Here is a 12,264-nt window from a genome sequence, read left to right as displayed (position 1 = left end):
TCACACAAGAGAGGAGTGCTTTTTAAAACCCCAAAATCTTAACACAAAGAGAGTCCGACTGGATCAGGCCTGTGGCCCAACTAGTCCAGCATCCTGTTCTCACAGTGAGCGACCAGATTCCCCTATGGAAAAACCCGTAAGCAGGATTCGAACTCAAGAGCAACTCTCCCAATTCTCTGGCGTTCAGAGGTACATCACTGCCTCCGACAGCGGAGGGAGAAAACAGCAAATATGGCCGGTGGAAACCTTGGAACACCCACCCAAAAGGACTGATAGGTGAAAGCGGAAGTCAGAAAGGTTACTTCCTTTTCCATTTCCGTTTTCCAACTCTATGGTGCTTTTCAAGGCTGAGATTGGTACCCATTCAATAATAATAATAATTTATTATTTATACCCGACCCATCTGGCTGGGTCCCCCCAGCCACTCCGGGCGGCTGCCAACAAAACACTAAAATACAATAACCTATTAAACATTAAAAGCTTCCCTAAACAGGGCTGCCTTCAGATGTCTTCTAAAAGTTTGGTAGTTATTTTTCTCTTTGACATCTGGTGGGAGGGCATTCCACAGGGCGGGTGCCACCACCGAGAAGGCCCTCTGCCTGGTTCCCTGTAACTTGGCTTCTCGCAGAAAGCCCTCAGCGCTGGACCTCAGTGTCCGGGCAGAACGATGGAGGTGGAGACACTCCTTCAGGTCTACTAGACCGAGGCCGTTTAGGGCTTTAAAGGTCAGCACCAACACTTTGAATTGTGCTCGGAAACGTACTGGGAGCCAAAGTAGGTCTTTCAAGACCGGTGTTACGTGGTCTCAGTGGCCACTCCCAGTCACAGTCTAGCTGCCGCATTTTGGATTAGTTGTAGTTTCCAGGTCACCTTCAAAGGTAGCCCCATGTAGAGCGCATTGCAGTAGTCCAAGCGAGAGATAACCAGAGCATGCACCACTCTGGCGAGACAGTCCACAGGCAGGGAGGGTCTCAGCCTGTGGACGGTCTCAGCCTGCGTACCAGGTGGAGCTGGTAAACAGCTGCCCTGGACACAGATTTCACCTGTGCCTCAAGGTGTTCCGACATAGAGATGAGATATATTTGAGAAGCACCAACTTTGATCTGACCGCACCAGAACAAGAGAAGAGACACTTGCAAAGATGGAGAACGGGAAATGAGGTGTTGAGCTGTCCTATCCAGCCTATTATCACTGTGCAGGCCGGAAGCTGAGATGAGCCTCAGGCAACCACAGAGCGTAAAAACCAGAGAGGAAACCCCAACCAGTCCATTTCTTTGACTCAGGGCTCTGCTGCTGGGGAAAGGGCGGTACTTTTTGGGTAGGGAGTGAGCAGCCAATCCCAATTGCCACCTCCGCAGGCACCGAGCCACCCAAACTCCAGGCAATGTTTATTTTTCAAAGCCACAGACACACATACACACACACACACAAAAGTTTCCTGGCAGGCAAAGACACAGATGCCACAAACTCCCCACCCAGATCCCCTCCCTCTCGCCTGATCCCAGATCACAAAAGACACGACAACAACTTGAAAAGCACTCTGTGCGTGTCCCAGAGAACTGTCCTCCGCCCCCCCGTCATTTCGCACATTCCAGATGTGAAAATAGAATTTGGGGCTCGGCAGTCAGGGCCGTTTGAGCAAAATAAAGAGTTTGTGATCTAGGGCAAAGGATTGGGGGGGGGGTGGAGAAGAGTGAGGCAAACACAGAGTTCTCCTTTGGCAGTTGCTCCCTCCATAATGTCTAGGTAAAGGTAAAGGGACCCCTGGCCATTAGGTCCAGTTGTGGCCGACTCTGGGGTTGCGGCGCTCATCTCGCTTTATTGGCTGAGGGAGCCGGCGTACAGCTTCCGGGTCATGTGGCCAGCAGGACTAAGCTGCTTCTGGCGAACCAGAGAAGCGCACGGAAACGCTGTTTACTTCCCGCCAGAGCGGTACCCATTTATCTACTTGCACTTTGACGTGCTTTCGAACTGATAGGTTGGCAGGAGTAGGGACCGAACAACAGGAGCTCACCCCGTCACGGGGATTCAAACTGCTGACCTTCTGATCAGCAAGCCCTAGGCTGAGTGGTTTAACCCACAGCATCATCCGGGTCCCCCATAATGTCTGGGGCATGCCAACAAAATGAGAGGGGCAAATTCATAGAATCAGAGTCTGAAGGGACCCCACGAGTCATCTAGTCCAACCCCCTGCAAGGCAAGGAATCACAGCTCGAGAATCCCGGGCAGACGGACACCCAACGTCTGTTTAAAAACCTCCAGCGAAGGATTGTCCTCCATCTTCCCAGGTAGGCCAGCTTCACCTTGTTTAGTAGCACAGAGATTTGCCTAAGAAGGCTGATGTCACACAGGTAAAGCAGAGGCACAGAGGAAGCTGTCTCCTACCAAATCCAACCGTGTAGCTCAGTAAAGTCCACACTGGCTGGTAGCAACTCAGCAGGGTGAGTCTCTCCCAGATGCTTGGGACTGAACCCCAGGACCTTCTGCACACAGATTCTTCTACCATTCCACTGTGTCCTTTCCTCCAAAAATAAAGCAAGATTCCAGTCCTCAAGGTTCTGAATAAAGGCCCTGATTTAAACAGTAAACGCCAGAAGCTGGCTTATTCCCAGTCAGAACAATGAGCCACCTAGCTCAGTAATGTCCACACTGGCTGGCAGCAGCTCTCCAGGGTTTTCACGCTCTCCAGGGTCTTTCTGCTTGGAGACGCCATTGCAGATCAAACCTAGAAGCTTCTGCAGATGCTTTGCCACTGATCAGCTCACCTTCCCAAACACTGGAGGCCAGTCCTGGGATAGCTCAGCAGGCAAGAGCACAAGGCACTTAATCTCAGGGTTGTGGGTTCGAGCCCCACGTCGGGCAAAATATCCCTGCATTGCACAGCGGGTTGGACTAGACGGCGACTCTTTTAAGATTCCATGGAGCTAAGATTGCCTGCACTGACCAGCAGCTGCTCTCCAGGGTTTCAGAGGAGGTCTTTCAAATGCTCTACCGCTGAGCTACAACCCTTCAATCCACATATACAGGTAGCGGGAAAGAGGCTGGTGTATTTAGATAAAGCGGCCAAGGCTCTCCTGCCCGGAGGAGGAGAGCAGTGCTGTCCCTCTGCCGGAATACCCTGTCTACTGCCTTCGTTTGGTGCCAAGCTAGCTTGTTTGGGCGTCTGGCTAAGGCTTGGGGGGGGGGGAGAAGGAAGTGGTGTGTGGATGTGGAGAGAGATTGCCGGTTCGAGATCGTTGGCCATGCCGAGAAGATGACACGAAAGCAAGGTCTGGCTCCCACCGGCAACATCTGGAAGGGGGCGTTATGCCAAGGAAGAGAGGAATTGTGGGCGGCCAGCAAGCGGGCGGGGGGGGGGGCAGCAGAAGAGTACAGGGGCAGGATCCAGAACGTGGAAACGGGACAGCAGGGAGGTGGAGGGTAAGATATCTCAGCATCAGCAGTTGGGGAACCGGTGGGGTTGCAGAGGGAGTGAGAATCTGGGCCTAGGAAAAGGATACAGGCTTGGAAATTCAAATCGAGCGGTATAAGATATCTCATCATCAGCATCTAGGAAGAGGGGCCACCCAAGCAAATGGATTTTTGTGGGGGGGGGGGGAATAGGGACCAGGGAAGAAACTGGGAGTGAGACAAAACAGGATCCGGAATGTGTGGGGAGAGAATTGGAAGGAGGGGTAGTTGTTTTCTACTGTGCTAAGGCAAGGAATGGGGATAGAATATCGAGGCATCAGCGTTTTGGGGGAGGAGGGAGAAGGAGTTCAAGGAGGGGTTGGCGAGCAGGGAAGAGATATGGGGCAGCTAAGGAAGGAGGGGGGGGGGTCACACTAGGCCAGAGGCACACAGAAACCTGCCTTATTTTGCTCCACCCGCTAATTAAAAAAACCTAAGACTCCAGTCCTCATGGCTTTGAATAAACGGCTGGTTTAAATAGGAACCCAGAGAGCTGTTTTATAGCATTGGTCACAGGAGCAGTCCATCTTGCTCAGTAATGTTTACACTGGCTGGCAGCAGCTCTCCAGGGTTTCAGGCAGGGATTGAAGTTGGGATCTTGCAAGCCGGACACACTACGGCCCTTCCCCAACGTGGCGCCCTAAAGACATTAATTGAGGTTTCCAGCTCCCAGCAACCGCACCCGCTACGCCCAGAAATGATGGGAGGCGGAATGCAACCACAACTTAGTGGGCACCAGGTTGGTTAGCCCTCCGTCGGGCAAAGAGAGGAATAAGGGTTCAGGGCAACCCCAGCAATTGTGTGTGCCGTGGGGAGAAGGACCCAGAGTTCAGATGGGACTGGGAGAGGTCAGATCTTGGAACGCACCAGCAAAGAACCCCTGGAAGGGTGGTCTGACAATAGACTGGGGGAGAATATCAATATTCAATATTTAAGGCTACATTTAAAGCACCATTGATTCCCCCCCCCCCACAGAATCCTGGGAACTGTAGTTCACTCCTCCCAGGACTGCAATTCCCAGCGCCCTTCGCAAACTACAGTTCCCAGGATTCTTTGCAGGACAGACAGAAGAATGTGCTTTAGATGTACAGTGGTACCTCAGGTTAAGTACGTAATTCGTTCCGGAGGTCCGTACTTAACCTGAAACTGTACTTAACCTGAAGCACCACTTTAGCTAATGGGGCCTCCTGCTGCTGCCGCGCCGCCGGAGCACGATTTCTGTTCTCATCCTGAAGCAAAGTTCTTAACCCGAGGTAATATTTCTGGGTTAGTGGAGTCTGTAACCTGAAGCGTATGTAAGCTGAAGCGTCTGTAACCCGAGGTACCACTGTACTGTATGGTGCGTAAGCAGCCTAAGAGAGGCACCCATAGATGACTTTTTTTTTGGAGGGGGGGACTGAAGGATCCAGAGCAATGCATTAGTGAAATTACTACGCAACTGAGAGCTCTAGGCATGAGTATTCGGGTAGGGATCTGGGTAGAAGTCTAGAAGAATCTGGAGCAAATATCTAGAAGAAGGAAAGGAGGTAAGCAGGAGAGATATGGAGCTGTAAGCCTTTCAGGTACCGTATTTTTCGCTCTATAAGACGCACCAGACCACAAGACGCACCTGGTTTTTGGAGGAGGAAAACAAGAAAAAAAATATTCTGAATCTCAGAAGCCAGAACAGCAAGAGGGATCGCTGTGCAGTGAAAGCAGCAATCCCTCTTGCTGTTCTGGATACTGGGATAGCTGTGCAGCCTGCATTCGCTCCATAAGACGCACATACATTTCCCCTTACTTTTTAGGAGGGAAAAACTGAGTCTTATAGAGCAAAAAATACGGTACTTCCCAGTGTGGGGGGAGTAAGCCCCACTGATCTGAAAGAGCTTACTTTTGGACCCCCTTAGTGGGTGGCATCCTGATTCAAGGCAGGTCGCCACAGGAGCACTCGCAAATACCGTATTTTTCACTCTATAAGACGCACCAGACCACAAGACGCACCTAGTTTTTGGAGGAGGAAAAGAAGAAGAAAAATATTCTGAATCTCAGAAGCCAGAACAGCAAGAGGGATCTCTGCGCAGCGAAAGCAGCAATCCCTCTTGCTGTTGTGGCTTCTGGGATAGCTGCGCAGCCTGCATTCGCTCCATAAGACGCACACACATTTCCCCTTACTTTTTAGGAGGGAAAAAGTGAGTCTTATAGAGCAAAAAATACGGTATATGGTAAAAGCCCCCAAATGCATGTTTGGGTTAAAAGGGAGACCTGGCTGTGAAAAGGTTTGTAGATACCTAGCCCAGGGAATTGGTGCTTAAGTAGCAGGTTTTTTTGGGGGGGGGCGCAAACCTTCCCATGGGGGTCAAGGGTGGGGGAGGTTAAAGGTCAAACGAGAGGGGATCCAAGAGGGTGTTCAGAAGTTAAGGGAAGGGAATGGGGGAAGGGAATTCTCCAAAATTCATTCCCTTCTCCCCAGTTATGATACTAAAAGAACTATAAAAAAGCAGAGAAATAATCTGGGGTGGGGAATCTCCAGACCTCATCCCCCCCCACACACACCAGAAACTAAAAAAAATAATAATGCAAACATTGGAAGTATTTAGAGAGGCGAGCTCCCAAAATTCACCCCCACCCCAATAACTAATAAAATACGGATAACATGGAAGGATGGGTGGGGGGAATCTCCCAAAATTCACCCCCAATAGCTTTAAAAAAGAAATAAGATGGAGGGGAGCAATCTACAAAATCCACTCCCAGTAACTGAAAAACAAATAAAGACGATGGAAATATTTGGGATGGGGAATTGCCCCCCCCATGAAAACAACAACAAAGATAGTATAGAAGTACAGTATTGCGTGGGGAGGGGGGAGGAATCTCCAAAATTAACTAAAAAGAGACAGAGATGCAGCACAGAAGCATTCATGGGGGAGAAAATGCCCCAAACTCACCCCCCCAAACACACACAACTACATAAAAAGCCAGATGACATGAAAGTATTTAGGAGGAGAGAAACCTCAAAAAAATATATATATTTGGAGAGGGGTTTGGGTTTTTTTGGAAGGTTTCTCTCCTCCTAAATACTTTCATGTCATCTGGCTTTTTATGTAAAAAAATTGAAATAACTACAGTTGAGAGCACCATCTCTCCCCCACCCCCACCCGCTCCGGTCCCCTTGCCCGGCCGGCTCCCTTTCCAACCGAGCGTCGGAGGGAGGCGAGCTCTGGGCCGCCGGGGCGTCCCCAAAAACTCGGCCGGATCCCCCAGCGCCGCCGCCGCCGCGTGGCGCACCTTAACGAGCCGCCTCCGGGCGCCCCTCGCCTCCGCTGCTGCTGCTGGTGCCGCCGCCGCGCTCCATCCCCCGGCCAGGGCCGCTACGCCCTCCTGGAAGCGGCCCGCGCCCGTGCGCCCTGGCCGCGCCCGCCGGCCCGCCGTGCGCCCTGGCCCATGGCTGCGCTGCCGCCGACGCGCCCGGCCCCGGATTGCCTGGCTGGCTTGGCGGTGGTGGCGGCGGCGGCGGCTGGGCTGCTTTCCCCCCCCTCCCCGTTTCTCGGGCGGGGATGGATGGAGAGGAGGAGGAGGAGGAGGGAAGGAGGAGGGCTGGGGGTGGGGGGACGGAAGTGATGAAAGGGACCGCCGATCTCGGGGGCTGCTCCTCCGAGAAGCAGCTCCGGGTGGAGAAAGCGCCGCCGAGCCCCTGTGCGCGCTTTTACGCACGGGGAGGAAGCCTCGCGTTTCCTCGGGAGTCAGCCTCTCCATCTCCCCCAGCCAAGCTCTCCTTCGCAGGAGGCGCTGGATTGTCCCCCCGCCCTCCCCAAATCCAGACTTATGTCGGGCCCTGGGCCGGATCCAGCTTTTCTCACGAGTAGACCCATGGCAGTGAATGGAGCGCAGTTGGCCTGGCCCGTTCGCTTTCAGTAACCCATTTGACTCCCTCGCCCCCTGCAAGAATCCTGGGAATTGTAGTATCTTACTCAGGGTGCTGGGCACTTGTAGCTCCGCCATGGGTGAACTACAGTTCCCAGGATTTTGGGAAGGCAAGAATGTGCTCTAGCTGTAACGGTTGCCTATGCAGCCAGGCTAAAAATGGGCAGGCCGCCTCCCCATATTTCCTAGCTACTCGCCCCATCATGCAGCCCAGAGTAGCACGGAGGTGGATCTCATCCGGACACAGGCCAGACCTGCTATATTCAGCGGGGCGGTGGCCTCCGGAGCCTTCTGGGATGGGAACCTGGGTCTCACCAGATGTTGCCTTGGGATTCCAGCAGCCTTCGTGGTCAGGGTTGAACATCTGGAAGGCCGCCAGATGAGACGGATGCGGTATCTGATGATGTTGGTAGTGCATGTGTAGGCAACCTAAGGCCCGGGGGCCGGATCTGGCCCAATCACCTTCTAAATCCGGCCCGCGGACGGTCCAGGAATCAGTGTGTTTTTACATGAGTAGAATGTGTCCTTTTATTTAAAATGCACCTCTGGGTTATTTGTGGGGCCTGCTTGGTGTTTTGCATGAGTAGAATGTGTGTTTTTATTTAAAATGCATCTGTGGGGCATAGGAATTCGTTCATTTATTATTATTATTTTTCAAAATATAGTCCGGCCTCCCCACAAGGTCTGAGGGACAGTGGACCAGCCCACGGCTGAAAACGGTTGCTGACCCCTGGACTAGAGCATGAGTAAGCAAACTAAGGCCCAGGGGCCGGATCCGGCCCAATCACCTTCTCAATCCGGCCCGCGGACGATCCAGGAATTAGTGTGTTTTTACATGAGTAGAATGTGTGCTTTTATTTAAAATGCATCTCTGGGTTATTTGTGGGGCATAGGAATTCGTTCAATTTTTTGTTGTTTTTTTCCAAAATATAGTCCAGCCCTCCACAAGGTCTGAGGGACAGTGGACCGGCCCCCTGCTGAAAATGTTTCCTGATCTGTTTTCTTTTTTTCCCTTTTTCTGTCATTTTTGGAAAATTAAAAAAATGTTAAAAATAAGTCAATAAATAAGGAAGGAAGGAAGAATTGGGCAAATTTGTGGAGGGGCTATCGATGGCTTCCAACCCTATGCTTTGACAAGTCAGGCTCTTTTTATGTTCTTATTTAATACCCCACATTTCTACCTGCATGGCAGAAATGAAAACAGGTACTGTACAACTAAAAAACCCAGTAAATAAAAATCTACAGATGGAAGGTGGTATACTACTTCTACTGCTAATAATGATAATAATAATTTAAATGTAGCCCTATTAAGAGCAGCGCTAAAAATGCTTAAAGCTATTTAAAAGCACACACACCAACACACACCTCCAGGAGTCCTTGCCACAGCAGCTGATTAGCAGCCAAAGGCTTGTCTGAATGACAGATTAAAAAGTCTGCCTGCCAAGGAAAGGAAAGCAGAGGGAGCCTCCCATGGAAGGGAAGTCCACAATCTCGGGGCAGCCACCAACAAGGCCCCGCCTCATATCATCACCGGGCACAGCCCTAGAGGACAGGTGGGCATCTCCCATTACCTGCCATGAGCCAAATTTGATTGGTGGGTGGTGCTGACCTATATGAGTTCAGGTGATTGGAAGGTGGGTGTGGCTTGTTCAGGTGATTGGCAGGTGGGTGTGGCTGGGCCGAGAGGCCCAGGGATGAGGCTCAGAGACTAGGCAGCTTCACACCACCCATCAATGTGTGAATATGATTTTTTAAAATAACAAACACACCCTGTAAACAAGTGACAGCAAGTAGTGTGTGTGTGTGTGTGTGTGTGTGTGTGTGTGTGTGTGTGTGTGTGTGTAATGAAGATTATAGCAGGAAGTCACACAGACAGATCTTCTTTTGTGACTATGGTCCGCGGAGGCCCCATCTGCACTATCGATTTAAAGCAGTGTCATACCACTTTAAATACTCGTGGATTTCCCCCCCCCCCCCGAATCTTGGGAACTGTAGTTTGTTAGTGGTGCTCTTAGGAGGACACCCCCCCCCCCGTTCTCACACAGCTGCAATCCCCAGAGTGGCTTAACCATCAATCCTTCCTCCCAGGGAACTCTGGGAATTGTAGTGCTGAGAGGGTAATACTGTGGGGGGGGGGTGCGTGTCCTAACAATTCCCAGCAACCTCAGCTCACTACAGTTCCCAGAATTCTTTGAGGGAAGCCACGACTGCTTAAAAGTGGTAACGCAGTGCTTTAAATGTACAGCGGGACGCGGGCGGCGCTATGGTCTAAACCACTGAGCCTCTTGGGCTTGCTGATCAGAAGGTTGGCGGTTTGAATCTGCGCGACGGGGTGATCTCCTGTTGCTCTGTCCCAGCTCCTGCCAACCTAGCAGTTCGAAAGCACACCAGTGCAAGTAGATAAATAGGTACCGCTGCAGCGGGAAGGCAAACGGCGTTTCCATGCACTCTGGTTTCCGTCACGGTGTTCCGCTGCGCCAGAAGCGGTTTAGTCCTGATGGCCACATGACCCGGAAAGCTGTCTGCGGACAAACGCCGGCTCCCTCGGCCTGAAAGCGAGATGAGCGCCGCAACCCCATAGTCGCCTTTGACTGGGCTTAACCATCCAGGGTCCTTTACCTTTTACCTTAAATGTACAGCTCAGTGGGCCATGGAGAGGAAATTTGCAACCCTGTAAATGGCCGTCTTGAAGCAAAGGAACTTCGAAGGGAGGCTGCAATGTGAAATTGCGAAATTGCAATACATCCATAGGTTAAATGCTATCACTTGAGGAAGGAACGGAAACAAAGGGGTTTTCAATGCATACGTGCTAATCGGCTTACCGATGCCAGGATATCTCTTGTTATCAAGAGCTGTTTTGCGAAACCTTGCTGTCGCTATCTCTGATTCTCTGCATCTCATCTCCCCCTGACCTCTCTGTTTACAAAACCCCACCTTTCTGCCAGCCATGAGTATACAGTGGTACCTCGGATTAAGAATGTAATTCGTTCCGGAGGTCCGTTCTTAAGCTGAAACTGTTCTTAACCTGAAGCACCACTTTAGCTAATGGTGCCTCCCGCTGCTGCTGCGCGATTTCTGTTCTCATCCTGAAGCAAAGTTCTTAACCTGAGGTAATATTTCTGGGTTAGCGGAGTCCGTAACCTGAAGCGTATGTAACCTGCAGCGTATGTAACCCGAGGTACCACTGTATATCCCCAACTCAGGACGGCTCTGTTTTCCCCAAAAGCTGATGCTGTAATAAATTTGCTCGTTTCTATTAGTTCCCATGGACTGCAAGAAGATCAAACCTCTCCATTCTGAAGGAAATCAGCCCTGAGTGCTCACTGGAAGGACAGATCCTGAAGCTGAGGCTCCAAGACTTTGGCCACCTCAGGAGAATAGAAAACTCCCTAGAAAAAGACCCTGATGTTGGGAAAGATGGAGGGCACAAGGAGAAGGGGACGACAGAGGACAAGATGGTTGGACAGTGTTCTCGAAGCTACAAACATGAGTCTGGCCAAACTGCGGGAGGCAGTGGAAGACAGGAGTGCCTGGCGTGCTCTGGTCCAGGGGGTCATGAAGAGTCGGACACGACTAAACGACTCAAGAACAACAATTAGTTGCCGCAAAGCTCTGTCGTTTTCCCCCTTGGTTGTCCAATGCAACTCCTACTCAGATCAGACCCATTGAAACCAATAGATTTAGAAAAGGGTTGGAGACAGATCAGAGTGGGCTTTCTCGGGGTGGGGGTGGTGAGGCTGAAGAACTGGGGAGATGGGGGTGGGATTCAGTTCTTGGTATGAGGATGGAAGACTGAGATGAAATGGTGATACACAGATATATAAGATTGTGCTTTATTAGGAACATGAATACCGTATTGGCCCGAATATAAGCCGCACCTGAATATAACCTGCACCTTAAAAACCGGGGGGGGGGGGGGAGAGAGAAATAAAAAATACCCAAATATAAGCCGCTCCATTCCTTGCTGCTCCTGGCTGCATACTGGGGGGGGGGGGGGCGGGTTGAGCCATGCTGTGTTGCCGACGGACTTCTCCCTTCCTCACTCTCTCCCTTCCTGGGGGAGATGATGGGGGACTATGTGTGGGGTGGCCGCCTCTTTGCCACGCTGTTTGCCCGCGCTCCTGTCTTCAAACTGGAAGGTCTCGAATATAAGCCACGCTTTAACTTTTCACGGTCGGAATTTGGGGGGGAAGTGAGGCTTATATTCAGGTCAATACGGTATTGCATTTTGTATTATCTTTGACAGGCATAGGCAAACTCGGCCCTCGAGATGTTTTGGGACTACAACTCCCATCATCCCTAGCTAACGGGACCGGTGGTCAGGGATGATAGGAGTTGTAGTCCCAAAACATCTAGAGGGCCGAGTTTGCCTATGCCTGTTCTTTGCACCCTCCTCAAGGGGTTTTTGCCTGGCTGGAATGTGTGCTCAAACTGCGACCCTGCCTCTTGCTTCCCTGGAGAGGTGTGTGCGAGTGTGTGGAGAAACTAGCCTATGGTACAGAGGGAAAATTCACATTCATTGCTTCGCTCCTTTTGCCTCTGGCCCGCCCCCACTGCCTTGTGGCCCCTGAGGAGATCATCCAGAAGGGACCGTGGCCCTCAGGCTTCCAAACCTTTCCTGCCCCTGTCCTTTTGGAATTTTGAGGTCTTAGATATATGTTAAATGTTCATAAGTGTACCAACCAAGCACGTACATAGATCAGCACAGGAAGACCGACCTGGAACCATTTTGATTCCCAAACTGACCAAATGTTTTCTCTGTAAGGTCAAAGGAAAATGGAAAAGCCTCCCCATTGTCTCTTTCCTTATTCCAAATCCTGCCTTAAGGGCACATTTAATATATGAATAGGGTGTGAGCCTGACCTGGCTCAGGAACTAAGAATCTATCATTACAAAAGACTGGCCAGGCTTCCC

General features: G+C 51.2%; 2 protein-coding genes across 2 annotated transcripts in view; both read right to left on the bottom strand.

Moving 5' to 3' along the window:
• ATP8B2 (ATPase phospholipid transporting 8B2) overlaps positions 1-6,850 on the bottom strand; it is a 55,767-nt gene extending 48,917 nt beyond the window's left edge. The window contains exon 1 of the mRNA XM_083416459.1: positions 6,715-6,850. The gene's annotated coding sequence lies outside the window, so the exon portion shown is untranslated. The remainder of the gene's footprint in view (positions 1-6,714) is intronic.
• AQP10 (aquaporin 10) overlaps positions 1-12,264 on the bottom strand; it is a 37,206-nt gene that overhangs the window by 1,230 nt on the left and 23,712 nt on the right. The gene's annotated exons all lie outside the window — the stretch shown is intronic.

This window comes from Podarcis tiliguerta, assembly GCF_965153285.1.
Source record: "Podarcis tiliguerta genome assembly, chromosome: 16".
Lineage (NCBI taxonomy): Eukaryota > Metazoa > Chordata > Lepidosauria > Squamata > Lacertidae > Podarcis > Podarcis tiliguerta.
The sequence above is the reverse complement of the archived record's forward strand: the minus strand, read 5'-3'. Positions and strand labels throughout refer to the sequence as shown.